The sequence below is a fragment of the Pelodiscus sinensis genome, chromosome 6, assembly GCF_049634645.1.
Source record: "Pelodiscus sinensis isolate JC-2024 chromosome 6, ASM4963464v1, whole genome shotgun sequence".
Taxonomy (NCBI): domain Eukaryota; kingdom Metazoa; phylum Chordata; order Testudines; family Trionychidae; genus Pelodiscus; species Pelodiscus sinensis.
In genome coordinates this window covers 101,219,365-101,246,699 of record NC_134716.1, presented here as the reverse complement: position 1 = coordinate 101,246,699, position 27,335 = coordinate 101,219,365, and the positions used below count along the sequence as shown (strand labels likewise).

Sequence of the window (27,335 nt, the reverse complement as noted above, 5' to 3'; positions counted from 1 at the left end):
GTAGTCTGGAGCCCAACAGCTCTGCCTTACTCTTGGGTAGTTCCAAATCCCTGACAAGGTCATTCAGTTCACCTTGTGTTATGAGGTGTGGTTCAGAGGAGGAGGATGGGAGAAAATGTGGGTCCTGTGACATTGATGGTTCAGGACCAGAAGTTTCATCCTGTTCCTCTTCCTCATCTGACTCAAGTGAGAATGATTCTGGTGCATCAGGAACTGGCAGTCCTTCTCCGTGGGGTACTGGGCGTATAGCTGATGGAATGTTTGGATAATGCACAGTCCACTTTTTCTTCTTTGACACATCTTTCCCAACTGGAGGCACCATACACAAGTAACAATTGCTGGTATGATCTGTTGACTCTCTCCAAATCACTGCAAAAGGCATAGATTTCCTTTTCCTGTTCAACCACTGGAGAAGATTTGTTGCACAAGTGTTGCAGCATATGTGTGGGGCCCACCCCTTCTCCTGATATCCAATTTTGCATCCAAAATAAAGATGATAGGCTTTCTTAACCATAGTGGTTATACTGCACTTTTGTGATGCAAAAGTCACTTCACCACAAACATGGCAGAAGTTATCTGCCCTGTTAACACATGTACGAGACATCTCTGCTCACTTTGGCTAAACAGAAATGTGTCCCTTTGCAAAATCAAACACTGAAAAATAAGATGTATGATTTCTAGAGCTGATATAGGGCAATTTGTTCAGCAGAGTGATGTAAGCTTCGTTATGATTGCATCATCCATGACTTCTAGGAATAACATGATGCAATTCATATCATGTATGACGCAATACCAGCTTCAGATTGCATCATTCATTGTTTTGCCTAAAAAGCAAGTACTGTCCAAACCCAGTCATAGATTTATTCATAGATCCAGTCAAAAATGTATTTTAGTCATTTCTGATTTAAATTGAGATCCCTTCCCTTTATAATTTACTTATCCTCTGCCATTTGCAAGTCAAGGGTCGTACATACTGACCCAATAGCATATCTTGAAAACTAGAGCCAATCAACAATTTTAAGCATCATTTTCGTTCTCAGTGACCCAGAATTAGTAAAGTTTGTCTACATTTATTTCAGAAGCATTTTGGCTGTAGAGCAGTGTAGCAGGGGTGGCAGCAATGATGATGAAGCTTGTTTCAGTAGCCTCCATCTGTTCTTATTTTGCCACCAAATAATTTTTTCCTGAAGGACGCAAAGAATTTATGGGTGAAATCACCCAATTCCTCATTATTTTGTCCACCAAATACTCCTACAATCTGACATAACAATTTTGGTTAATTAATTTCCAATTCCATGTCTTTTATTTTTACCAAACATGAATTTGACATAGCCTTGAGTTTGGGAGTAGGCTGTTTTGTTTAGATTCACTGAGTCTGTCTTCCTTTTGTAACTTTTCCCATCAAAATTTGTTGTTATAGGTAGGTGGTCCCCAACCATTTGGGGTTGCTGGGTGCCAGGGGGCGTGGCCGTTCGCCCGCCGGGCGCCCGGGGGTGCGGGGCCCCCCCATAGCCGCATTCCGGGGCCGGCGCTCTCCCCTCAAGCGCCGCGCGCCCGGGGACGGCGCTGGCGCTGGTGCTCTCTCCCCCAAGCGCCGCGTGCCCGGGGACGGCACTAGCGCTTTCTCCCCCCCCCATGCGCCGCAGGGGGTGAATCCGCGGCGCCCCCGGGGCCGGCGCTCACCGTGCGCCATGCGCCCGGGGCCAGCTCCAGCACCGCGCATGCGCCACGTGCCCGGGGCCAGGCCAGCCCTGAGCACTTGGCGGGCGCAGAGAAATGCCCCCGTGGGCGCCATGGCGCCCGTGGGCACCGTGTTGGGGACCACGGTTATAGGTAATTGTGACATCTTCTGAACTTATGCACACTTTTTACTATTGAGCTCACGCCTGGTGTGAATTTGTAGGTCCAATTATCAAAACAGAACCTCAACCAATACATTTCTGCAGCAATCTTATAATAGTCACAGTGCATCCAATTTATCAAGTTTTAAACCGTTAAGAAAACTACAAAAATAAATTTAAAAAACTTTGAAAAATTATTTCCATGCATTGTAATGTTGTAACTGTAAGGTCTGATGGGGTGGGATATTCCCAGGCTAGCAGCAAGTGGTGTGTACTTGAAGCATAAATTATCAAATTCCCAATCCCATTTCCAATACTATAATGCTTCAGTTTCTATCCCAGAAGAGTAACAGGGCAGTAAGCTTTAAATAGTTCCCCACACAAATACAAAATTTGTATCCATATCTGTATCCACAAAAATCAGCTGTGGATATTTGCATCCATGTGTGCAGATGTGGACATTTGAGGATATAAAGCAGGTATCTGTGGATTTGCAATGGTCCAAACGTCAGTACTGCTCATTCAGGTACAAGGGTCATTATATGGAAATTCTGTGATGATGGTTTCCCTAGCAAGTTCTATTATTTTCCTTTTCTAAATTTGGAGAAGTTGGAAGTGTTAGATGTAGTCCTGGAGGAGATGAATTAGTGGACAGAGACAGTAAAAAAGGTTTCTGGGATGAAATTTTCTAAATGATTCTGAAATGTATCACATGGCTATCATTGCCACTTATATGGGGTCTTATGTGATTCCTGGGGACTAGCAGTGGAAAAGAGGACAGGGTCCCAAACAGCTATCAGGAACCTGGGGATCTGCCAGATTTGGGAACTAGTTCTGCAACCTTTTCAGTGTGGGGACAAACACCACTCCATAAGTGGGGATGTTTGCATCTCCAAAAGCCTCCTTCCATGGATTTTAACATAAGAGGAGATGATCTGGTCCAATGTTAATTTTTAAAGAATGGTGAGTCATTCTAATAAAGCAGCGGTTGGCAATAATTTTATATAGGGGGCCACTCCAAGAATTTGGTAAGTGGTCAAGGGCTACACTCTTCCATGATATTAAAGGAGGAGGTGTGGGATCTAGGATGGAGATTGAGTGCAGAAGGGAGCTTGGGGTAAGGGATTGGGGTGCAGGAGGAGGTGGGGGAACCAGAAGGGAATGTGGCTGAAGCAGGGGGTTGTGGCCTGGGGCAGGGAGCTGGGGTAAAGGAGGAAATACAGGGTCCAGGAGTGGTGGTATAGGTGCAGGAGAGGTGTCTGACCTGGAGCATGGGTGCAGGAGGGGCAGCAGGCATTTGGATTGTTACCAGGGACAGGGAATTGGGGTATAGGGCCTGGGAAAGCGTATGGGTGCAGAAAAGGATTCTGTCTTGGAGGAGGGGTGCAGGAGGGAGTGCAGAGTCTGGGAGGGAGTTCTGACCTGGTACAGGAGTGGAGGAGGGTGTGCAGGAATTTGGGTTGTGACTAGAAGTAGAGGATTGGGAACAAGGTCTGGGAGGAGGTTGTGACCTGGAGGAGAGGTATAGGAAGAGTTCAGGATCTGGGAAGGGTATGGGTGTAGGAGCAGGGTGTGTGTATGCAGAGAGTTTGGGTTATGTGGGGTAGGGATACAGGAAGAGGATCGGAGGGTGAGGGTTACATAGGGTATAGATGTGAGAAGAGTTGCAGAAGGTTGGGGGGAGGAAGAGGCTGGGGTTCCAGAGCGAAGCTCTGGCTAGAAGGTGCTTACCTGGGTAATTCCCAGCCATCAGGTTCCTTAACCAGGGTCCCTGCCTTCCATGCCCCTGCACATGCTCAGAGCAGGGGGGAGAGAAGAGAGGGATACTTCACATGCTGCCTGGGATGACCTATAATTATTTTGTCTGGCCCCAGCACAGCCAACATAATTGTTATAAAGTTTTCTTATTATGGAACCTAAATAACCTTTGCTGCAGGTTACGCCCATTACTTCTTATTGTGTCTTCACTAGACATGGAGAATGACTGATCACCATTCTTTTTAGAACAGATCTTAATTTTTTGGAAGCCTGTTACCAGGTTCTCTCCTCAGTCTTCTTTTCTCATGATTAACCATGTACCTTTTTCATAGCTAAAGTTTTCTACATCTGTTATCATTTTTATTTCTTGTCTCTCAACTCTCTTCAATTGTCCACATCTTTGCTAAAATATGGTGCCCAGAAATGACAACAGTACATGGGACAATAGTGAGTACGTGGTACAACTATTTCCTGTGTCTTACATATGAAATTCTTGTTGTCAAACCACAATATATTAACTTTTTTTCACAATCGCATCATGTTGTTGACTTATCTTCAATTTGTGATTCATTATATCCCCCAGATCCTTTTCAGCAGTACTACCACTTCACCAATTATTTCCTATTTTGCAGCTGTGTATTTGTTTCCCCCTTCCTTGTGTAATACTTTGCAGCTGTCTTTAACTTAATTTCATCTTGTTCATTTCAGATAAATTCAGACAATTTATCAATGTTGTTTTCCATTCTAATCCTTTCCTCCAAAGTATTTTCAACTGCTTCCAACTTGGTGTTAATCACAAATTTCATAGGCATATCTTCCATTCTGTTATCCAAGTCATTAATAAAAATACTGGATAGTTCTGGAACCAGGACAGACCCTTGCAGGATCCCACTAAATATGTTCTCCAAGTATGACAGTGAGCCACTGATAACTGCTCTTTGAGTATAATCTTTCAACCAGTTGTTCTTTGAATATAATCTTTCAACCACCATAGAGTAATGTCATCTAGACCACATTTATGCAGTTTATTTGTAAGATGATCATGTGGGTCTGGTTCAAAACCCTTACTAAAATCAATACATAGCATGTCTACCACTCTTCCAACCATTAAGTCAATAACCCTGGCAAAAAAGGAAATTAACTTGAGTTGTTCTTAACAAATCCATGTTGACTGTTCCACATAACCATATTATCCCCTACGTGATTTCATATTGATTGCTTAGGAATTTGTTCCCAATAGGTTTCTAGGTATCAAACTTAGTCTGATTTTTCTATAATTCCTGAGGTTCTCTTTGCTCCTGAGGTATTTTATTTTCCCTTCTGAAGTTTTTGAAGAAAGTTGTTAGTAGTTCTGAGATGGTTTCAGCTTGTTCATTAAGCGTGCTAGTATGAATTTGATCGGGCTCTCCCAGTTTGTACACATCTAATTAATCTATATATTTTTTAAACTATTCTTTTCATATTTTGGAGTTTGTTCCTTCTCTTCTGGTCACCATTACCTTTTCTATTGAAAATTGAAGCCAAACAGACATTAAACACCTCAGCCTTCTTGATGTTAGCTCTCCTTCCCTGCTTAGTAGAGGACCTATGCTTTCCTTTATATTTCTCTTACTTCTAATATATTTAAATAACACCTGTTTATTGCCTTCCATGTCCCCTGCTAGGTAGGATTCAAAAGTTTTCAAATTGTAGTACACGGACTCTCTCCCTAAGGAATCTGAGAAACATGATTATGAAAATAAAGTTTCAGATCCCAGAAAAGGCATTACGTTTTTCAGATCAATCAACAAATTCCTATGTACAGGTCAAAATCCAGAAGTGCTGTCATTACCATAGAAGCCCATATTTTAGTGCCCGTTCTCATGTCAAATGTGGCACCAAGCATATGCAACATTTATAGTTGACTTTTATTCAGTCAGTTTTCAGTCTAAGATTTCTATCCAAGGGGTACAGATACCACAGCTTGAATTTGCTAACGGGTTATGCACCTTCATTTAAAATGTTTAGGGGTTCATAAATGGGTTGAAAATCACTGGCGTAGTTCATCTTGTACTTTAGCATTTCTAAAATTTTCTCTTTGCATGCTTGTACTATTCTTTTGCATTTCTCCTTAGAAATGTGTTCATGTTTCCACTTTTTGTAGGCTTCCTTTTTTGATTGTTAGTTTCTTAAAGAGCCTCCATGGAGCCATAATGACTTCCTACTATTCTTCCTATCCTTTCTTTGCATCATGATAGTTCCTTCCTAAGCACATATATTAAAGGTTGGTTTACATCCTGATGCACAAGTCTTTTTTATCTCTTCAAAGTTTTATTTAAACTTCTTATTATGAATTTTGATGTTCCCATTATCCATGTAAATGTCCAGTCTTTTAAAAAAATCTTAGGAAATGTATTACTCTAGTGATACCTTGTGGCAATGAGTTCCACATGCTAACGGTACATTTTGTGAAAGAATATTTTTAATTGGTTTTTAATTTTTTACTTTTCAGTTTCAATTCATGTCCTTTTGTTTTGGTATTAAGACAGAGTATACCGAAATGCTTGATTTCTCTGTACCATTCATTATTTTGTGTATTTTTATAATGAACTCCTGATTCATCTTTTCTCCATTCTAAACAGCCCCAACACACACACACACACACACACACACACACACACACATTCTCTTCCCTTCAACATTACTCTTCAAAAGAAAAGCTCATCTCACGCTTTTTAGGCATAATTTTACAAATGTAAAGCTTGCACTCATGCACTCCGCATCCATTTCGAGCCATGACTAATTCATATAGTATGTTTACAATGTAAATACTTTTTTTCTTTTGGCCCATTTATGCCAACTCAAGATTTTTCTCCCTGGTCCTCATTTTGAAATATGATTAACACATATGTTCAAAATAAAAACCTGCTTTCTTCAATGTCTCAGCAGCAGATTCCTACCCATTGATCTCTTTTCCAGCTCTGGGTCACAGAGACATTTCACAGACAAAGCCAACTCCTTCCACTACTGTAAGTGATCTCAGACAAGAGCACTAGAAAGGATTATGGGTGAACACTTCTACCAAGATAATGCTTATGTTAGTAATGTCACAATTGTCTTAGCTCAAGTTGTCAGGAAAAAAAATCTTCAAGGCTTTGTACTTATGCTCTTTAATTCACATCTTGGATATCATCTTATGTGAAGTTTCCCTCTAGCTCTTTACTTTCCTTGCCTCAGTGCCCACTTTATATCTTTAATTTTCAAATCTTCTTTCAAGGTATCCCCCTCAATGCAGGCAACAAACTTCTTACTCCAGTGTGAGGTATGCTTGTCTTCCGGAGTGTGCATTATCTGGAACATTGGCTGTCCCAGTGCTGAGCACACTGTCAGCCTTTAAAATGTATTTTAATTTATTATTTTATCTCATTCTGTGCTTTCATGCTAAAACAAACTGAGGTCTACTATGGGCTTTCTCAGGACATCTGATGGACTGATATGTTCTCCTCTCAACTAGCACTTGTCCACTCTCTGTAGTACTTTTCATATAACTTTGCCACATTTAGTTTCAAAACACTCTCTTCAGCTCCTTCCATAATTCCAATACTTCTCTCTCTTATTGACTCTTTATTTGTTTTCAAAATGTTTCCTTCTCTCCTCATTTCTCTTTCCCTCTACAAGTTGAACCTCTCTAGTCCAGGAGGTCAATACTGTCTAGCAGAATTACATCACTTCCACTGCTTACTAGGTTCTTAGAAGACATTTAGTGATAAATTAGAGATAAATAACAGCACAGAACAGTCAGGACTGGTGGCTGTAAACACATTTTATAGGACTGCAGGAAACTTGGCCACACTCATAATAAGTGGACATCTGGCTAACTAAAATAATGCTGGACCATAGATGTTGCCAGACCAGGTTCAACCTGTATGTTCATGTTTCTATATTTCAGCCATCCATGCGTAGTAATATTTAACTCTGTAAGGTGTTAAGGACAATATCATTATGGAAGACAAACCAAATGTGCTACATGAAGCGTTGAGAATTTGTAAGAATTTATGTAACCAGAAATCATCTCTCATTCTGATATTAGAAAAAAGGAAAAGGAGTGATACATTTTATCCAGACACTTCCAAATCCTCATCACTGGGAGTTTTTGTGAAATAAGGTGCTTCAGAGTAGGGAAAATGGGTGGCAAAATCTATCCCTTTAAACATTCTGCCTCAGTTTCCCCGTTCCGTTAAAATGAAAGAAATACAGGGCTCTTGTGAGGATTAATTTTAATGTTTTCAGGACACTTTGAAAGTAAAAAGAATTATAATATTTTCCAATCTGAGTATCTAAATTAGTCTCCTAAATTCATAGTTTGGTACCAATTTATTTAAATTAGTCACCAAGATTGGAACTTTTATTTTTATTTTATTTTATTATTAATTATTATTATTATTTTACTGTTGCTTGGAATCCTGCTGCCCCATCCATCTTGTTTAATTAAGTAGGGAGTAGTCTCACATAATTGATCAAAGTAGAACAGTATTACAATTATAAAATGTAGAGTTTTGAACCATTAATGAAGGATACGCTAATGCTTTCTTTTTTTTTATAAAGGACTCTAATCCATCTGAAAAGTATATTTTACCATCCGTTATTTTTGTTTAGAGCTATTTTAACTTCTTTTTCTCCTAATGGAAGCCAATTAGAATAATGAGGGCAAAAGGTTAGACATACATCTGGTCTCTCCATTTAACATCCAGGTTTATCTTTTACACCATGCTGACAATAATTTAGGGTGGGAAAAACCTCCCAAAACATTTGTATATTTTTCCATTACAAAAACTTCAGCCTCCATTTTTCACATATGTGACATCTGTAATAGCTCAGATATAAAGAAAACCTGTACTTCTTAGCTTAATGTTTAATTGCTGGAGCCAAAAAGAGGTGAAGAAATAAGGCAGGTCTTGTATAGCTGACACTGTTTAGAAAGTAGGGTATAGCAGGCATGGCACTCATTATATTTAAGTGAATTAGTCTGTTTCCTTTAAAAAGGAGAGATTAACAAGCCACCAAGGGCCTGCTATGGGATTCTGACATTTTTAGTGGCTTGTGACATATGACTTGTGAATATCAGTTCTCTTTCAAAACCAGAAAACAAATCTGCCTTAGTATAAGGAATGCCAAAACACTGATACCAGGTCATGTTAGCTAGAATTCATTAATGGGATGCAAAAAGGAAGAAAATCCTTTATCTGACTAAATACTGGGAATATTATTAGACATCCTGTAATCACCAAAATATTTGTCAGCCTTTAACTGACAACAAGCAGTTCCAACTGAAAGCAGAAGTGCCCTATGGTAAGAGACTATATGTTCAATAAATCATCCTTTGAAAGAATTCAGTCATGGGCTCAAATAAATGGAAAGATAACATACTGTACTTTTTAGTCTGAGATTTACAGACTGAGCCTGATTCTGCAAAGCCTTGAGGTTGATCCCATATCAGTAGTGCAAGGATCACTTGTGAAATATACAAGAACATGTTTAAATAACTATTCTCTTAAGTCTCATCCCCCATGCCTTCTATTAACTATGCGACATCACTGTATATTTGACACTATGTGATGGGAGTTCAATGTACACAAGTCTTGTAGCACTGGACCTGGAATATATACGATGCCATTGAGATCTAGTCACCTTTTATGGAGAGTTGCAGCCAACCAGTGGGAGGAAGAGAAGGACATACTTTTGGCTAGGACACTGGGGCAAACACCAATACTTTCCTCAAAAATGTCATAAGATCTTGAAAATTCATACACAGGTGACTGGACCTTGTTCTTCTCTGAAATCCGCTAGGGACTTGATGTAGCTACAAGAAGATAAAGATGTATTATTTAAAGATATATGCTCTAGTTTCAAATGGGAATTAATTCAGGAAAGTCCTATGACCTGTGTTACACAGGATGTCAGACCTGATGATTACAGTGTTCCCTTTTGAACTTATAATCTATGGATGTGTGAAGGGCTGAACTGATCTTCACAAGATACAAAAACTTACAGTTCCAAGAAATTTGAGAAATGTGAAACTAATGCTGAGACCACCTCTCTGGCTTTTGCTGGTTACATACAAGTAGAGGAGATTTGCCGATAGCCAAAAAAGTGAGGTGAAAAGTAGCTTCCTGTGAAAACAATCCTACTTCATAGCAGTGATAGGAAATCTTTCTGGAATCTACTAAATAAATTATAATTTAAAAGAACTGAAGCCAATATATTTTACTCTATAGGGTAGAAAAATATTACAGACATATAAATTACTTTAATAGATCATTAATTTATCTCCTTCTTTACTACTATATTATATTTCAAATGTTTTTATCATAAATATATTTCAGAAGAAAAGCTAAATTCACTCCACCATGCTTTCCCATGCAAGGGAGTCCATTTCCTGTACAAATAATATTTAGTATACAGTATAACCTTTATTTTATGAACTAATCAGAGATTGATTATATCGTAAAATCAAAAAGTTCATAACATTACAAGTCTCAGAATAACAAGAGGTATGGTGTTTAAGTTCATTCAAGGATAATGTATAATGGTAACAAATGTAACCCCATCCCTTTTTTCCTGACAAATCTCTGTCTTTTCAAACCTGTTTATATGTTTGAACATTGAAGGACTGAAGTCATGACAGAAAGAAGACATTGGCAGCAGGAAAATGGTTCATATAACGGGATGTGCACCAAATTGATGTTCATCAAACTGGGATTCTACAATGTGATCAATTTTCACTGGAAAGCTAGAAAAACAAATGTGTCAATTCTCTTGCCTCAGAGCATAAAAATATTGTTAGTGGGGGTCATTTTGTCCCAGGTGCACAACTTTGGGGTTTGATCCATTATTCATTCTACGCTTCTGTGCATTGATGACCATTCTTGACACTTGATCAGATTAGAAGGCTCAATGGTGTAGTTTATTCTGATAATACAGAGATCCCTCTAGTCTTATACAGCATAATTTTTTCCTTTCTGTGATGGAAAATTCCAACCTCTTTTGAGCATTTGATACTAGGAAATAACATAAAATGGCAGCATGTAAAGGAACTAAGCCAAATACAGTCTGAGATCTAGCTCAGCAGGATAACAAATTGTTATCTCAAACCCCCATCTAGACATTATGATTTTTTAAATCCCAAGCATATTGCTTTAGAATGCTTGCCACATTGCTAATATGCTGCAGATTGTGGTTAGTGTCAATTGTTGCATACTGCCAAGTTCAGCTAAACACATTTTGATTAATCTTGTTGCATGGGTGTGGCATCCTGATTACAGGGAAAGCACGCTTCCAACCAAATATTGCTTCTCTTAGTCATACAAACATCCTCGGAGATCAGTGGGCATTGTGTGTGTGTAAGGCAAGCAGGATTAGACCTATAAAATGTATAGTAGCAGGCTGAAGTACAGTAGCTTGTATTACCTGTTGTTAAATGTTCATTACCAGTATAAACTATAACTTGAATAGAAATCATCCCTATCTATGTTTATGTGATTACATCTTGTAGGAAAAATTCAGGAAAAAAAAAAAGAAAAGAAATTGCAAGGAAAAAAACTTGAAATGCTGTATACATTTTCTGACTTTTTTGTGTGTGAACAGGTACACACATGACTTCTTAGAATACACTATGGCTAGCTAATGATAGGTGTATTATAAACAGAAAAGCACTGTGTTGTGAAGCTTTAGCTTAATTTCGCTGAAAAAGCAATTTCCATCAGTTAGCAAAAGTAACATAGTTCGTAGTATATTGACTGTGGTTGACTATGGAAAGGCAGAAAACATACTGCTCAAAGTCCTATTCATGATATAATGTATTGTAATAAGTGGCAGTGATGTTTTAAGGGCATTTCCATCTGTTAAATTTTTAAAAATAATTAGAAGAACAGTTAGGTTACAAAGTCAAACACTCTAAATTTAGAAAATACCAGCCTTGTTGAATCATTGGGCCACTTTAACCCCAGGCACCACTCGTTATATTGCCTACACTCTAACAGGAAGTTACAGGATGTTCTTGTAGCTGATCCTGATTGTCAATATCACTCAAGACTTTATCTGCGCATGGTCCTCATCCTTTTCCTGAAGAAAGCCTACAGATAACACAAACTAGCAATATAGATTGGATTCTGGGATAAACAATCTCTGCTGATGCTTCCTTAATCAGTGAAACAGTGATTTTTGTAATACTTAATTTCAAGCAGCACTAAAGATCTTTCTAAGCTTATGCAAGGTGGCTTGATTTATTGGACATATGGACCCCTATGATGAATTACATCTTAAAAGACAAAAGCAGATTTTATTACGCTAATAGTATAGCAGATTAAAAAAGCTGACACCCCTGCTTACCTGTATGATCTATTACTGCGTGCACTTACAAAATCAATGAAGTCAAAAGAGGAGAGTTTCATGGAGATTATTATAGGCATTTTACAAAGGTCTTTATTTCCGAATCCTCTTATCTCCTTTTTCATAAGAAGAATCAGAAACAAATGAGAACACAAATGAATGTGTGGCAGGCCTGTAGAAATTAAGAAAGCATGGTATATTTTGAGTAAATCTGGATGATGCTTTGAAGGACTGGTGTGTGGCCTGAGGCATGAAGCCAAAGAGAAGCAGAAGATGATCTTTCATGTTCACCAGCTGCAGATGTGTCTATTTTAATGAAGACTGCAGCAGAAGTAGGAGAAATGACTGAGAGTGATGTACACTAGATTAATGCCACATTAGTCAAGTGTAAAACTGAATAATCCCATTGTACATATTTTCACTGCAGTTGAATAGATTATAAATGAGAGTATTGGCATTTAAAAGAACCATTATACATAAGTGCCATATGAGAACACACACAGAGGTGTATATGTAAAAGTAAATTAAATGGTGGCAAATTCACCAAAAATAAAGAAAGAAAGAAATAAAAATAAAGCCCCAGGATGCCAAAGGCATGATGATCATATAAAAAAGGGATTCTCTCAATTCTAAAATACTTTTAGTATTTCAAGGAGGAACAGATTGCTTTGGAATAGACCAACATTGCCAAAAGTGAAGTCAAGCTCAATTTCCTGTGACTAAAACATATAGGAGTAGGGGGAGGGGAATAGAAAAATATGCCATGAGCACATGTTTCTGAAGTTGTTTTTATAGAAATGTTTTATAATAATTACAGAAAGGCCCAACCCATAGATTTAAGATTTAGTCTTGAAACATCCCAAGGTCAGGTCTTTAAAGGTACACTCATTTCTGATATTTAGCACACCTTGTCTGTCATGAAAGTATCTTTGAACTATATAACCAGATTTGGGCTCAGCTTGTTAAAAAGACAAGACCAATTGTAGCTGTACTATTTGGTCACTGGCTATTATATTTTTAATATGGTTATTTGTGTCCAGCTACTACAAGATGCACATCCTATAATCAATAAATCAACGTATTGCATTACTTTGGACTAAAGAGAGTCCAGGTATTGTTAGTTTGCGATAGCAATGTGCTGAAAGATTTGAGTGAGTGAAGCTGTGAAACTGTAGGGCTGTGGGTTTGTGCTGTTTTAAATGAAAAGCATTTAAGAGTGTTAGAGATTATTACTGAGCAGTTCAATATTTTCTAGGAAGAATCGCTTGCAATCTTCCCCTGGGCTGAACACCGGAATTAGAAGCAGCTATAGAGGTTACCAAGTTTTATTTGGTACTTTATGGCAATTTCCCTCACTTTCCAAGATCTTTATTTCCCTTTCCCCCAACATTATTTTTATATCTAAAATACCTAAAGGATCAACATTATGGTTGCATAAAAAAAGAAAATCTTGGCTCATGATTGCCTAAAAATGGTCATTTGATGAGGCAATAAATCCCTTGTTGTTTACTTCCTCAGAAGTCAATGATACTGAAGACTGGAGTTAAATGAAATTGCACTGAAAGCCATTATTCACCTTTTGTGACCTCTAACTTCATCTCATCTTTAGAATGATCTGAAAGAAATAAACCTCTTGGCAGTTTGTGTACTTAAATGGGAATCTTGATTAACTGTTTGAAGGACTGAAATAATAAATGCACATTATGAAATAAAACAGTATATTGAAGTCTTTACTTTGGTCTCTCTTTATATATTCCATACACAAAACATATGTTAAAAGAACATAATTTAGGTTACAAATTCAAGCACTCAGAAGTTAGAAAATGCCCAAATTCAGTTTCCCTGAGCAATCTTAATTCTACTCCCTTGTGCACATGCATTATCACCCAGTCTTTAATTACATCATCATATACAATCTTTTCCCACAGGATTCTCCCTCATTCAGAACAGAACATGGACTAACTCTGAGGATGAAGGCTGGCTGTATAGTGAAGGAGATTGGTGGTTTTTAAGCCCACTGCTTCATTTGGTGCAGAACCTGATAGGGGTTGTAGTGGATGAAATAGAGCTTGCAGAAAGAGATAGGCTAGTGTCCAAGCTAAGTAGGTCCAGACCCAATTTCCTTGTCCATCTAATCTCAGTTTCTCCCATGCATGTCCACTCACTTTCAGTCCCATCCATTTCCCTCCCTAGTCTCTTTACTCAGCCTGTCCAAGTCTCCTCCCACCTGCTCACAGTCCCAGTCTCCCTTCCTTAATCAGTCTTATTTTCCACTGTCCCCTGGTTCCCAGTTTAAATCTCTCTTTCGCTGGCTTCCAGTCAGCCTCTCCCACTTCCAAGCTCCTTGTCCAACTCTATGCTGGCCCTTCTCCCCAGACCTGGCTCCTGTGCTCTCTGCATTTGAATCAGACAGCTACCTGGTTCATGATGCCCAGACCTAGTGAGGGTAGGGCAGGGGCAGTGGGGTGTCATTGAAAACACAGAAAAGGAAGGCTCCTTGCATTCAGTCCTGAAGTCTATTTCTGGCACTTCTAGCAGTCCTGAATTCCCCTTAAACTTCCATTTCCTATTAAAAATTATCAATTTCCCGTACATTAAAAAACTAGCACATACCACTACATTACTCATTCTCTCTCTCCCTCTCTCTGTATATATATATTTATCGTAATTTGTACACCTATAGTTAAAATAGCAGAATATAGAAACTAGTAAGGCTTATACAACAAACACTAGACTGATCGTTTATAAAAAAGATTCTTCTACTCCACCATCATATTAACCTGTCAGAAACTTTGTGGAACTTCTGACATAAGTTAGTGTACTGAAGGATTGTGTTTCTCTTGAAAACTTTACTACCCTTTAATAAACACTATATAATCTGAACAGTATGCAGAATATTTCCATTACAGACAAAAACAATGGAACAATGTTAAAGTTGTATGCCTGGGTTGAGAGAGGGATATCAGTTCTGAGGCTGTGGGAAACAAGATTTACACTTCATTTTCACACAGTATTTCAAAATGTGTTCATTTTTTCTAAAAATCAGTAGATTGTTGTAAAGAAAGTTTAACATCTTTGGTGTGCTGGCCTCATTCCACTGAAAAATATTCAACCTTAAATCTCCAATCAAAGATTTTTAATTGTGAAAGCTCTATCTAGCTGGTGTCTTCTAGAGCAGTGTACTGAGGTCGGGAATCTTTTTTGTGTCAGGAGCTGCTGACCCACAGAAAAATCAGTCAGGGGCCTCACACAAGTGAGAAGCAAAAAAACAAAAACAACAACCACCAAAAAACCCCACCCTTGCTGACATGGCCCCTGACTGAGGAGGAAGATATATCCTTCCCCTACCAGAGTCTAGGGGAGACTAGGCTAGTAGATTTTATGTTTTCCATCTCCACAGGTGGACAGTGGGGGAACTAAAGCACCAGCATGGGCTCCCTAATGCTGAGGGGAGGCCTGAGCATCTGGGGCCAGATCCAGGCAAGACAGGGTGTCCTGGGCCATAGGTTCCCCATGCCTGGTTTAAAATAAAGTATTCTCTTTCAGTATGAGTTCTTTATCTCGCCATTCTTCATGACACTGAAGTTGTGACATCAGCTACAGCAGTGTTCCTTAAACTTTTTAAGACCGAGGAACACCAATTTATTTTTATGAGGAACACCAAGAATTTTTTTGTTGAGCCAAAAAAAAGGGGGGGGGGGAGAGGAGGCGGGGAAAAGTTATTGACCAAAAGAAAAAAAGGTCAGGGGAGGAGGGGAGTTATTGAGCAAAAAGAAAAAAAGGACATCTGCCCTTTTAAGAGCAGCCATTTTGAACTCTATTGTTCTCCATGGCACACCTCCGACTGCCTCGCGGCACACCAGAACACAGTTTAAGAAACACTGAGCTACAGAGTGGAGGGCATGGCAATTGTGCATGTTGTCACAGATTCTGGGGAGGGAGCAATCCAATTTCCCACTGTGTATGGAAGGACTAGAAGCTACATAAATACTGACTAGACTCAGGTGGCACATATGGAAGCTGCAGTGAAACAATTTCAGCCCCTTTACTGTAAGACATTGTCCACATGTCCTTTGTGGGTCTGTGACTTCACATGGTAATGGTGGTGTCTAATTAACACAGCAATTCACACATTTATGAAACCAGTTCTGTTAGATTAGTCTGAGTAACTATGTAATCAACTACTGCTTGGTGTGACACTCTGTCCCCCCCTAGGGGTACCTAGATCAGCTAGAGATGGGTGAGTCTGTTAGTGTTGGCTAAGTGCTTAGCTCATGCATTAAGATTCCAGAGATCCCAAGTTCGATCCCACTCAACAACAACCAACATCTATTGGTGTTCCACTAACTCCTGCGTTAAGCCTCAGATCATTCTGAGTGAATATTAGAATGTCTCCAGAATCCTCTTCAGCACATCAGCCTTGTCTACAACCAAACAATATGCCAGTTTAATTACAATCATTTTTACATCAATTTAGTTAAATCTGTCCAAGTTCCAATATGAACACACGTACACTGGTTTACATCTGGCTTATAATGCTTTAGCTCAATTAATTTAGCATAGAAGTGACTATACTAGTGTTTCTGTTAATCTTTGGAGGACATCCAGTATGCATCAAACTCAGAGGGTGTGTCTAGACTACAGAGTTTTTTCGAAAAAAGTGGCCTTTTTCAAAAAAACTTCACCTGAGTCTAGACTGCCACCACATTCTTTCAAAAGTAAATCGAAAGGACTCGGCAGTTTTTCGACCGTGGAAAACCTCGTTTTATGAGGAAGAACACCTTTTTTCGAAAGTGCTCTTTTGAAAAAAGGCGCTATGTAATGCAAACTGTGCTTTTTTGAAAGAGAGCATCCAGACTTCCTGGGTGCTTTCTTTAGAAAAAGCGGCTTGCTTTTTTGAAAGTACTGGTTGTAGTCTAGATGCTCTTTTTTGAAAGAGGCTTTTTCAAAAGTATCTTTTGAAAAAGCCTCTTTCGAAAGAGGCTTGCAGTCTAGACGTGGCCAGACTGAGTTGAGTATTTCTGCAGTTGAAAAAAGGTACATGCCTTATCTGCAACAGACGTGCCTTGTGAATGCTTATGAAGCATTCCATGCTCTGTCCTGGCTATATGTCCCTTGCCCTCCATACATGCAAACTCTGCAGTCTCAAAGTTTGCAAGGGGGCCTACCAAAATATTGTCCCCCCTGGTTCTCCACAGTCTTCTTGAAACTGTGTGATCATTCCATGGCAACATCCCCCTGAGTCTCCGTGGGATGATTAGTAGGGAACAATACATTTCAACAGGGGTGATAAAACAACTTGTGTAGTGAAAGTGCTGAGAGCCACTGAACTAAACTGTAAACCCTGTACATGATGGAAACCACTTCAAACCAGGGGGTCTAGTAGCACCCCCAGCATCCTTTTTTTTCCAGCACCTACTAAGCATCTCCAGTCCCTTTTACAGGATTTTACCCAACAGCAGATTTTCAACACTGCTACATCAAGGCAAAAGAGAAAGTTACTCATGTAAGTACAAGACACATGTAAATAACAAGATATCTGTGCCCTTTTGATATTGCTTGTTGCTGTTATGGGGAATGTCATCTGATCAAAGGCAGCCTATTCTCTCTAACATGTAAAACAGCTACAGTATACATCAACAATCTATAATGGTAACAATGTGATGTATATTATATGCTATAGTAATATATGTTCAGTACATTTTACCCATATGTTCTGTTCTGCATTTGCGGCTACTACCATATTGCATCAAGAAAGCAGTATTAATTGAGACAACTTTATCAAAGTATCAAGATTTATGTTTATGTTTTAAGATGAAACATGACCGATGATAAACACCACACCTTGCTTTTCTCTCTAAACATTTTTTCTACTTAACTATAATACTTTGTATGCACTCTAAGTCACCTTGGATGAAGGCATCTACTATGCAAAAAATATCGTAATAATCTAAATAACAAAAACAAGAAGTTGTGTGGTATCTTAGGCCATGTTTACACTAGGAGATTACTTTGAATTTACTAAATTCGACATCTGGGAATCCAATTTTACAAATGTGAAGTTCCGTGTCCTCACTACAGGGAAGCATTGAAATTAATCCAAGGCAGGCTCTGTTAATGTGGATGTCTTACTTCCAACTCAGAGCCCCAGGAAGCACTTTGGGGAGCTGCAGGACACCTTCCAGAGGCCAATTTGTGGCACCAGAGCATCTGCACTAACATTATTTTGGACTTACTAGATTGGGAACAGTGTTACTCCTCATGAAAAGCAGGACTACAGAGTTTGAATTCCAACAGCTTGGAGTTTGTCAGAGGTGTACTTCATCAAAATCATCCTTACATTTTGATGATCTTCTCAATTATGATAAGTTTATATCAATACAAGCAACTCTGGCCTTGCAATAGCAGCAGCAGTCAGTAATTCTTCATAGGTTAGCTCTCCAAAACATCAGCAAATCCCCATCCACCACCACTGCAACTATTAAGTCTTCTTTTTCCATGTTGACTGGAAGTGGAATACTATTCACAGAGCCTTCAAACTCTTCAATATCCTTCTCCACCTTCCACTAGCACAACAAATTTTCCTTTCCTGAAACAGCTGAAAATTGTTTTAACATGTTGCTAGGCTTCAGTGCCAAATTAATGCACTCAAGCAAATTTACAATTTTCAGTACTGTCTGAACATTTATATTGGTGTCTACATCAAGAACAAATTTGCAATTTTTGATCAGTAATGTCCTTTCATGTTCTTAATCTCATCTTCAGCCACAGATTGCACCAAAGATATAGTATTTGGAGTAAGAATTCAAGCTGACTGTGAGCAATAACCACCTCTTGGGCATGGTTAGAGTACTTATCTAGTAAGAGGCATCCCTTATGGGGTCTGCAAACAAAGCTGATGATGCCACTTTTTTAGCCAGTTGATGAAAATCTCACTTGTGATCTACACATTTGCTGTTCTGACATAACCGAGGGACAGTTGATAGAAATCCTTCAGAAAGCATCAACAACATTTTACCTTTCCAATCATGAACAGTGGGTATTAGTCACTCCCATCGATGTTGACATAGATGAGTACAGTTACTCTGTCCTTTGACACTTTCTTTTTAGCTTTTCTACTTATCCTCTGTCACAGAGCCCTTTCACATAAAGTCCTGTTTCATCAGCAGATGTAGATGTCAGTGGGGGAAACTTTTCAAGAATGTGAATAACCTTTTCCCATTCCTGTTGGTTTGTCTGCAGACTGTTTTTTAAATCCCCCCCCCCTGCTCTTTTTTGAAAGTCACATTGAACTGTTTCTTCCAAACCATTAGTTGCCTTAAAATCATTTAATCATAGGAAAGGTATAAGATGAAGGGATTTTTCCTTGATTGTGGGTCCAGCAAGCAGTGTTCCTTGTGCTCTCTTGAACCATATACAGTAAGGGCATGCCTACACTAAGGAGGTTGATCTTCTAGTGTACAGTTTAGTAAGTCTAATGTAGACCCATAAAATCAAATGCCGAGGGCAGCTTCTGTTGGCATCTGGTACTCCTTGTTCTGCAAGGGGTAAGGGAAATCAACCGGAGTGTGTATTCCCATTGGCCTCCCACTGTGTGGACACTGCCATGGCTTGGTTTAAGGTAAGCCAAATCCAACTATGCAGTTCGCATAGTTGGAGTTGCATACCTTAAAATCAACCAGACTGGTCTAGTGTAGACTATCACTCATTGGTCAAAACAAGGAGCTTTTCCTTCATGCCTGTGCTTATGGCAGCTATTCAACCGTCTGTCTTTGTATTTAGCCAAAAGTTACCTTTCTGCTTCCATATTCTCTACATGCAACTGAACTATTCAATTGTAACTTGACTGCAATGTGGTTTGACTAATCCCCAGAGTTGGACGGACTTGGATAATCTGTATTTTTGCTTTCAGTGAGAGACTTTTGGCATTTTGTATATTTTTAAATGCACACACAAAATTATGCAAATAAGCTGAATACGTGATGCACAAATGTTGCTCCTAGGTGGTGGCTATGTTGCTGCGTGGACACTTCATGTTAGGGAAAGTGTTCGCAGGGGAAATATTGCTGGTAAGCAGCAGTTGCTTTTACAGATTGTTGCTACAAACAACTATCTATTGTAGAAGCAATTAGAGAAACACCATGTGGAATGTTAGGAAGAAATTAAACAACTTTTTGATGCTTGCCCCACTATGTGAAAATTCCTCTTCAGTCATAGAAGATATACAATATTGATAGATTATTTAGAGGCAAACATGCAAGGAGATAAGCTAGAGAGTTATTAGTGTAACTATAAAATAAGGTAATGCTTTACTGCTTACACTATGAATCTATCAAGCAATAATTGGATGCACGTGTTAGTAGCAGTAAAAAGGCATTGTCCAGTTGTCCACCTTACATGGGAATATATTTTAAGTGTTTTCATTGATTTACTGTTCCAATTAGAACAGAACGTTCAAAGAAAGAACAAAAGTGACCTGATTTAAAAGCAAAGAGTGACTTTAAAGCTATTGTTCTGCATGTGACTTGGCTCACAAATTATTTGAAACTCACATTTGTGTAAAATTGTACTCCCTCAAAGAATTATATCAGTTTAACTAATCCATTCAATGATTAAACTGTAAACACTTTTTCTCTGACGATTTAGATATTTATAGACAGAGACTGCTTTCCAGAAAACAGGTTGATTTCTTTTTAAAGCTTTGGATGGCATATTTTTTTCTGTCTGATTTCTTCTTTATTCTATGTTGTAAAGAATCTTTGCTCATTACAATGAGTTGGCACTAGTAACAAAGGCAACTAATGAAGTGAGAAAATGATTTTATCAGTCCACAATACCAAGTAATAAATACCATTGATATAACAGAAAAAATAAAGCATCTGAATAATAAGGAGGCACAGACATTAAAATACTAGAGACCCTTTTAAATAAATCTCCGGGGTAAGAGAAAGATAATCGCTTTGCTAGCTTGTAACAATAGTGGATACACCAACATATACATTAAAATAGATTTATACAGAGTCCATTTGTAAATCCACCATCCATTGCACATCAAAGAATTTCTTTTTCATATCTCGGCGTGAGTGATTCCAATATTTCATTTAATTTCCAACAAGCTAATATCCCCTATTAATGTTGACAGATTTTGGAATTATACCACTGTAAGGAACATTTGTACTATTTTAAAGACAAATTAGGTCAAAAGTCTTTAGAAATAAGACTTAAATGGAATGATTCAACACTTCTTACTGCAGCACAACTGAATATTGATGATAGATTTGTGTGTAATTAAAGACTTTGGGTCAAGCTTAGAAAAAAAAAAGGGTAGCACCTGAAATTACTCCCCAGAGTGGCTGCTTTAATCTCTCTGCTGACTTTGCTGACACCATTTCTACCTCCTCAGATAGAAAACTTTTGAGCAAAAATACAGTATTGTGGTTCAGAAAGGAATTTTTCATTAGCATGCACATGAAGGAGGTTCTACCATATTTGTGCTTAACATTCACAGATCCTTACTGTGATAAGCCATTGGCCATTCCTAATTCTTTTTATCTTGAGAAGATAAAAGGGAGCAAAGACATTGCTTGCAAATATAAGCTTTCTTTCTAAATGTAAGGCTCTGTAGAAAAGAGGAAACTTTATTTTTACAGGCCCTTCTCCATCACGCACAGAAAACAGTGGCAATACTCCCACTGATTTTAAGAGGAGCTGGATGGGGCGCATAAAATTGGAGACTCAAGAAGAACATCTAAAAACATTTTAAATGCCTCATTTCAAGATGGAGGTTCTTATCTTACAGCTGAACATTCCTGAGAAGTTTTATATTGTCTTGAGCCACGTTCTATAGTCCTTACCAAATCAAGACCACAGACTCATCTTGTTGAAGGAGCACTGTGGGATATGTAAGCTTTCTTGTCCTTTGCCTCATATTCCTAGGTTGTCAGGGTGATCTCCACCTAATGCTGTCTTAGTCTTCTTTTGTAAATGGCTATAAATCAGATGTATTAAGACAACAAGGAAAAAAAAGACTCCTTACCACTGTAAATTTTAAGAATTTTATGATAAGGCTACACTATCTTTGTGGAGGGTCCACATGGTGAAAATGCAATCAAAGTAACAGAAGAGTGTCAAGTAGACATTAAATAATACAATTCCTTCCATATACATAAATCCTAGGTGTCTGAGGTTGTAGGCTGCTGGTTATAAATTATGTAACTGAGCTTCAGGAACAACTCAGACTTAAATGAGATACCAGTTAAGTAATAAAAAAATGTATAGATTTCCTTCCCAGGAAACAAAAATACCTATTAGGAGTCAGTATATGATGTCCTGAGGTCAATTAAAAAAAAAAGAGCTGTCAACAACTCTTTGTAAAAACTGACACAAAGAAAACTCGTGAGCCTGAAAATAGTATTTCATTTTAAAATATTGTTTAATATATAAAACTAACTCTGAAAGAATTAAAGTGAACCCATACAGGCTGTTTTAATAGTATTAAGATAGCACAATTTGCTCAATGTTCCAGTCTTCTATTTAAAGCTGTACTTGTGATTGTATTGCAGCTATCTCACTGTTATTTACAATCAAATTAAATTATTTTACAACACCTGGAAACATTTAAACATTGGCTTGTTGGTTGTAAATAATTACAAGAAACAAGGAAATCAGTAGATTTTCTTAAATTGTTCAAAGTATCTAATATGTCACTGTTAATGTAGGTAACATAGATGTAGATTTTTTGTGTGTAGTTATGCACCTGATCCAGAGTTCACTGAAGTCAATGCAAGGACTACAAGTATCCACAGAAGTAGATCCCTAAATGAATAAAAAATTGGTATCTGCATCCACAAAAATGATCACAGATACCTGCGAATTTGAAGCATTCTAGGTACAAAATTTGCATCTACAAAAATGAGCACAGATATCACCATTCACATCTGTGGACATTGACACCCATGACTATAAAGTGGATATCCACAGATCTGCAGGACTCTATATTGCAGTCAGTAAATAGGTATGCTCAAGATACAATCTGATCTGGTGTAAATCATTGTAATTCCATTGATTTAAATACAGGTTCATCCGTTCATACTTGCTCAGATTCTACCTTTATGACACCTTCCTAATTTGAGTGCAAGCTCCTTGTGGTAGTAGCTGTGTCTCCTTCTACAGTGTGTTTTGTACAGCATTGTGCACAGAGAGTCTTACTGAAAGTGAAAGCCCATGGGAATGAATAGCAATTCTTCTGTTGAGTTCAATGAGCTTTGAGTCAGGTCCATCAATTTCAGTCAATAAATCAAACACATTAATAAATAATGGGCCCAATCTGCAATCCTTAGTCAGGTGCAGAACTTAACAGCTATATGGTTCATATTTTATCCTGTAATCTTATTACTGCTACCCCTGTGAACATTCATATTTTGCATATTTCAAGGCCTTTTGACTGTTGCCTGTATAGTCACCTTTTATTGTTTTTTACAGTGCAACACTCAAAAATGTAATGTATGTTTACTTTAGCCAATTCATAGGGTTGCCAATCTTCATGACTAGCATGGAGTCTTCCAAAATTGGCATCAATCTCCTGGAAACTATTGAAAGCAACCCTGGAGATTTTTAGCAGGATATTTTAAGAAAATGACATTGTGTCACACTGGGGGAAAAAAACCTCCTGGAATAGCTTCAGTCAGAGTTAACAACACGATCAAGTCATCATAAGTTACCTGGGCCAAAATTCACTCTCCATTAGACCTGTGCAATCTTACTAGTTCCAGAAAGATGAATCTGGGCCATATGGCTAAACGCAGCAATGCCTCTATCTTTACATATTCTAAAAGCTCAAAACTCTTCTTAGCTATTTCAGATGTCAAGTTATAGGCAATACTTTTGTAATTACTCAGGGCTTTTGTTTCACACATGCTCACAGTCACTGGAGAACACCACAGCTGTTTTATTCTCTTCTAGAAATGGACTTATCAGGAGCTGTAGCCAGAGGACCTTGCAGCTGCAACAGTGAGGTAAGAACTAGTGCTGAGTGGTAGAGTTTCAAGGGCAAAGTTCTAGATGTAAAGAATAATAAAACAAAAACTAAACTATCCTATATATCTAGTGACAGATATACTCCAGCTATGATAAATTATGCAAGTTTCCCCAGACGTCTTACAGAATAGCCATAATTCACCCATTCCTGTTCCCGTTATCCTGAAGGTATGTAAAGGCTGAGGTAACAGTTCTGGTATAATCAAGTTGGAAAACATCTGCCAAAGTAAATCTTTATTTAGAGCATACTATATAATATTTATAGAGCAAAGCTATGAATACTTCTTGAGCCATTTTAGAAACTGGCAACTGAATTGTACTTTCTGACAATTTGTCCTGACTTTCTTTGACTTGATAGCATTTCACTAGCAAGAAGACATTGAAACTGTTGTCTAATTACGCAGCATATCATAAGCTTGCAGCTCTGTAGATAAGATTTTATTGTAGTATAACTGGATTTTAAACACTATTATCATCTGAGTGAAATAAATTAATCAACAAATTAAAATATTTTAAAAATAAAGTCTTGTATGTCAATAGTAATAATTATTTGTTTAGGGAAATATGATTTTGGATAAGGAACTTATTTCAGAGTTTTAAAACCATAATATTTAAAAGGCTACAGTTTGATGGGCTGCTTGTTTGTCTTTCCCTTAGGCATGGCAGGAATTTAGTCTCATTTAATTACACATTTAGACAATGTCTAAATGAGGATACGAAATACTTCCACTGAGTAAATCCATATGGAGATTATGGGGGAGTTCTGATTACATAGTCATAGGTTAAATTATGATTCACAGAACCTATGCTTTTCACTTACAATATTTTGATATGGATGGTCTTGAAATACAAAACAATAGGTTGGGATCATTTAAGACAGTTGTATTTTTTCATGAAGGCATTTTAATAAGCATTGGTAAACTGTTAACACCAGTGTAGATGTTTGACTCTCTGATCTGATAGCAAAGACTTAAATAGTTACTTACGTCTTATATATCCAGATTACTTTGCTTTTTTAAAGATATCCAGTACTGTACTTTGAATGAATGACTTCATTTAAGCACTCTCAAGTTATTAATTTTGAAGAAACGGTGCCCTTCATTTATTTTATGTATACTTAGCTGACTGCAAACTATAATAGTTTTGTAGTTCTGAATTAATGCTTGATTTACATCACTTGATGATTACCTGTTCTGTTCATTCCCTCTGAAGCACCTGCCATTGGCCACTGTCAGAAGGCAGGTTACTGGGCTAGATAGACCTTTGGTCCAACCCAGTATGGTCGTTCTGAAATTTTATGTGCTCGGGGAAGGGAGGGGAAAACAGGTAAACAAATCTGTGTTTTATTTAATTTTGGCAGTACAGACAAACATTCTGCAACTCTGAAAATATCTATGTCATGTCAACAAGAATATTAACTACCTTTTAATTTTCTTATGTGGTGGGTGAAAAAGAAAAAGACCTGGGCATAATGCCAAGTGGAGTAAGGGGGAGTTGCTCTGGTTTAAGGAGGGTAGGATTGGGGCTCTGAACATGTGTTTCCCTTTACGTTCTTTCCTCAGTCAGGGACTCTTCTTGCAGGCATTTACATGTATAAGTAACTTTACTCAAATGAATAGCTGCAGTGATTGAAATAGAACTGCTTAAGAAAAGTTACTTTCATATATAAATGTATGCAGACAGTCCCTTAGTACTTCCAGTTCTTCCTGAAGCAATATGCTCAGAGAAAACCTATTTACTTAACAATAGAAGTGTACACAAACATTCAGAAACACGTCTGAGAAACACAGTAGTCTTTAGAAGCATAGTAGTTTCTATTAAGAAACATGGTCCACAGTAACAGCTAGGTACAGACAAAATGAAGCCTTCAGCATATGATTGTATCTAATAAAACTTTTCTATGAAAACTAAAAGACTATATGGTAAAGCCAATCTGCTTTGACAAATAAAGCATTACTAACATAGGTCTAATACTACAGAATTAACAGCTGTGATAATATAAAATATTAAAATAAATTGCTAGCTGTAGCAAGTGGAAGCAATGATACAAGAACGCAAATGAAAAAAATGCCAGTTATGGAGGTGAAAATAAATAATGCAAGGACTGGAGGATTAACTGTCATCTTTTTAAATATATAACACTTCATCCTGCCAAACCACACTCTGTACTTTACTTACTGTTCAAGCAGCTCTCATTTATCTACCCATTTGTTTTTAGTTTAGCACCGTTTCTATCCCTAGGTATATTTGGATTTACAAAAACAACCGAAACCCAACCCGTTGCTTTTCACCAGTAAGATCAAATAAAGTAGCTTTTCTTAACCATTGGTATAGCAGAGCCTACCTTCTTCAACACAGGGATGTAGCCATTGAAACTTACACTGCTATATATTATGCTTTACTACCGTTCCTCCCCTTCAATTTGAGATTATTCATTTCCTTGTCTGCACAAAAATTACATTTCTCACGACAGTCTACCAAAAAGTTATGAATGTTCTATTATTGGAAGCCTAATTAGCATTTAGAGAAACGTTCACTGTCTGGGGTAAACTACAAGTCTTGTGACTTTTACTTTGAAAATATTTCTTCTTTAAGAAACTATGACACTGAAACGAGTGTGAGGTCTGCATTAGTCCAGCCCCAGATGTTTACGATGCAATAGCAGTATAGCAGTGCTGCAACATGAGAGCTTTCCGAAGAAAGAAAGGAGTGCAACAGGACAGCACAAAGCAGCACATATGCTATTGACAACGCAGACATGAGCATCATATTACCAGAGAGAAGGCAGGGCAGACACAAAATAACAGCAGTGGTGCCTTAAAAGTTAACTTCGTGGGCTGCAATCGCTCAAAACCCAACAACATGTAGGGGCAGAAATCAAAATCAGAAAAACACTTTTCACTGGATGGGGAGTGAAAGGATGGCGGGAGGAAAGGGGGGAGGTGTCAGTAAATCTTGTGGAGCTTAAAGGGAGGTGGGGAATCAATGTATTGTTTTAAACTTGAGTTTACATCAAGCCATTCTAATGACAGGGGATAATTGTTTTCAGACACAGTAGAAAAGAGCCTCTCCCTCCCCCTTCTCGCCCCCCTTTACAAATCTTTCTAATTTGCTTTTCTGCCAGCCCGGGAAACCAATTGTGTTCACTCAAACCATTTGCAAAACAAATTTCTAGAGGGAGAGGAGATGTGCCGATATGAGAAGGATGCAGGGAGCAGAGTCAAAAGAGACCTCTACTCCACCTCTTTCTGTCACCTTCCCAAGCAAGTGCTCTTGAGCAGGAAAGGTTTGGCTGGCAGGGTGGCATGTGAGCAAACGAGATGCACTGGTAGT

The 27,335-nt window shown here is 38.1% G+C and overlaps 1 protein-coding gene across 1 annotated transcript in view; it reads right to left on the bottom strand.

The window, feature by feature from the left end:
- Positions 1–27,335, bottom strand: part of FGF10 (fibroblast growth factor 10) — an 88,238-nt gene that overhangs the window by 60,184 nt on the left and 719 nt on the right.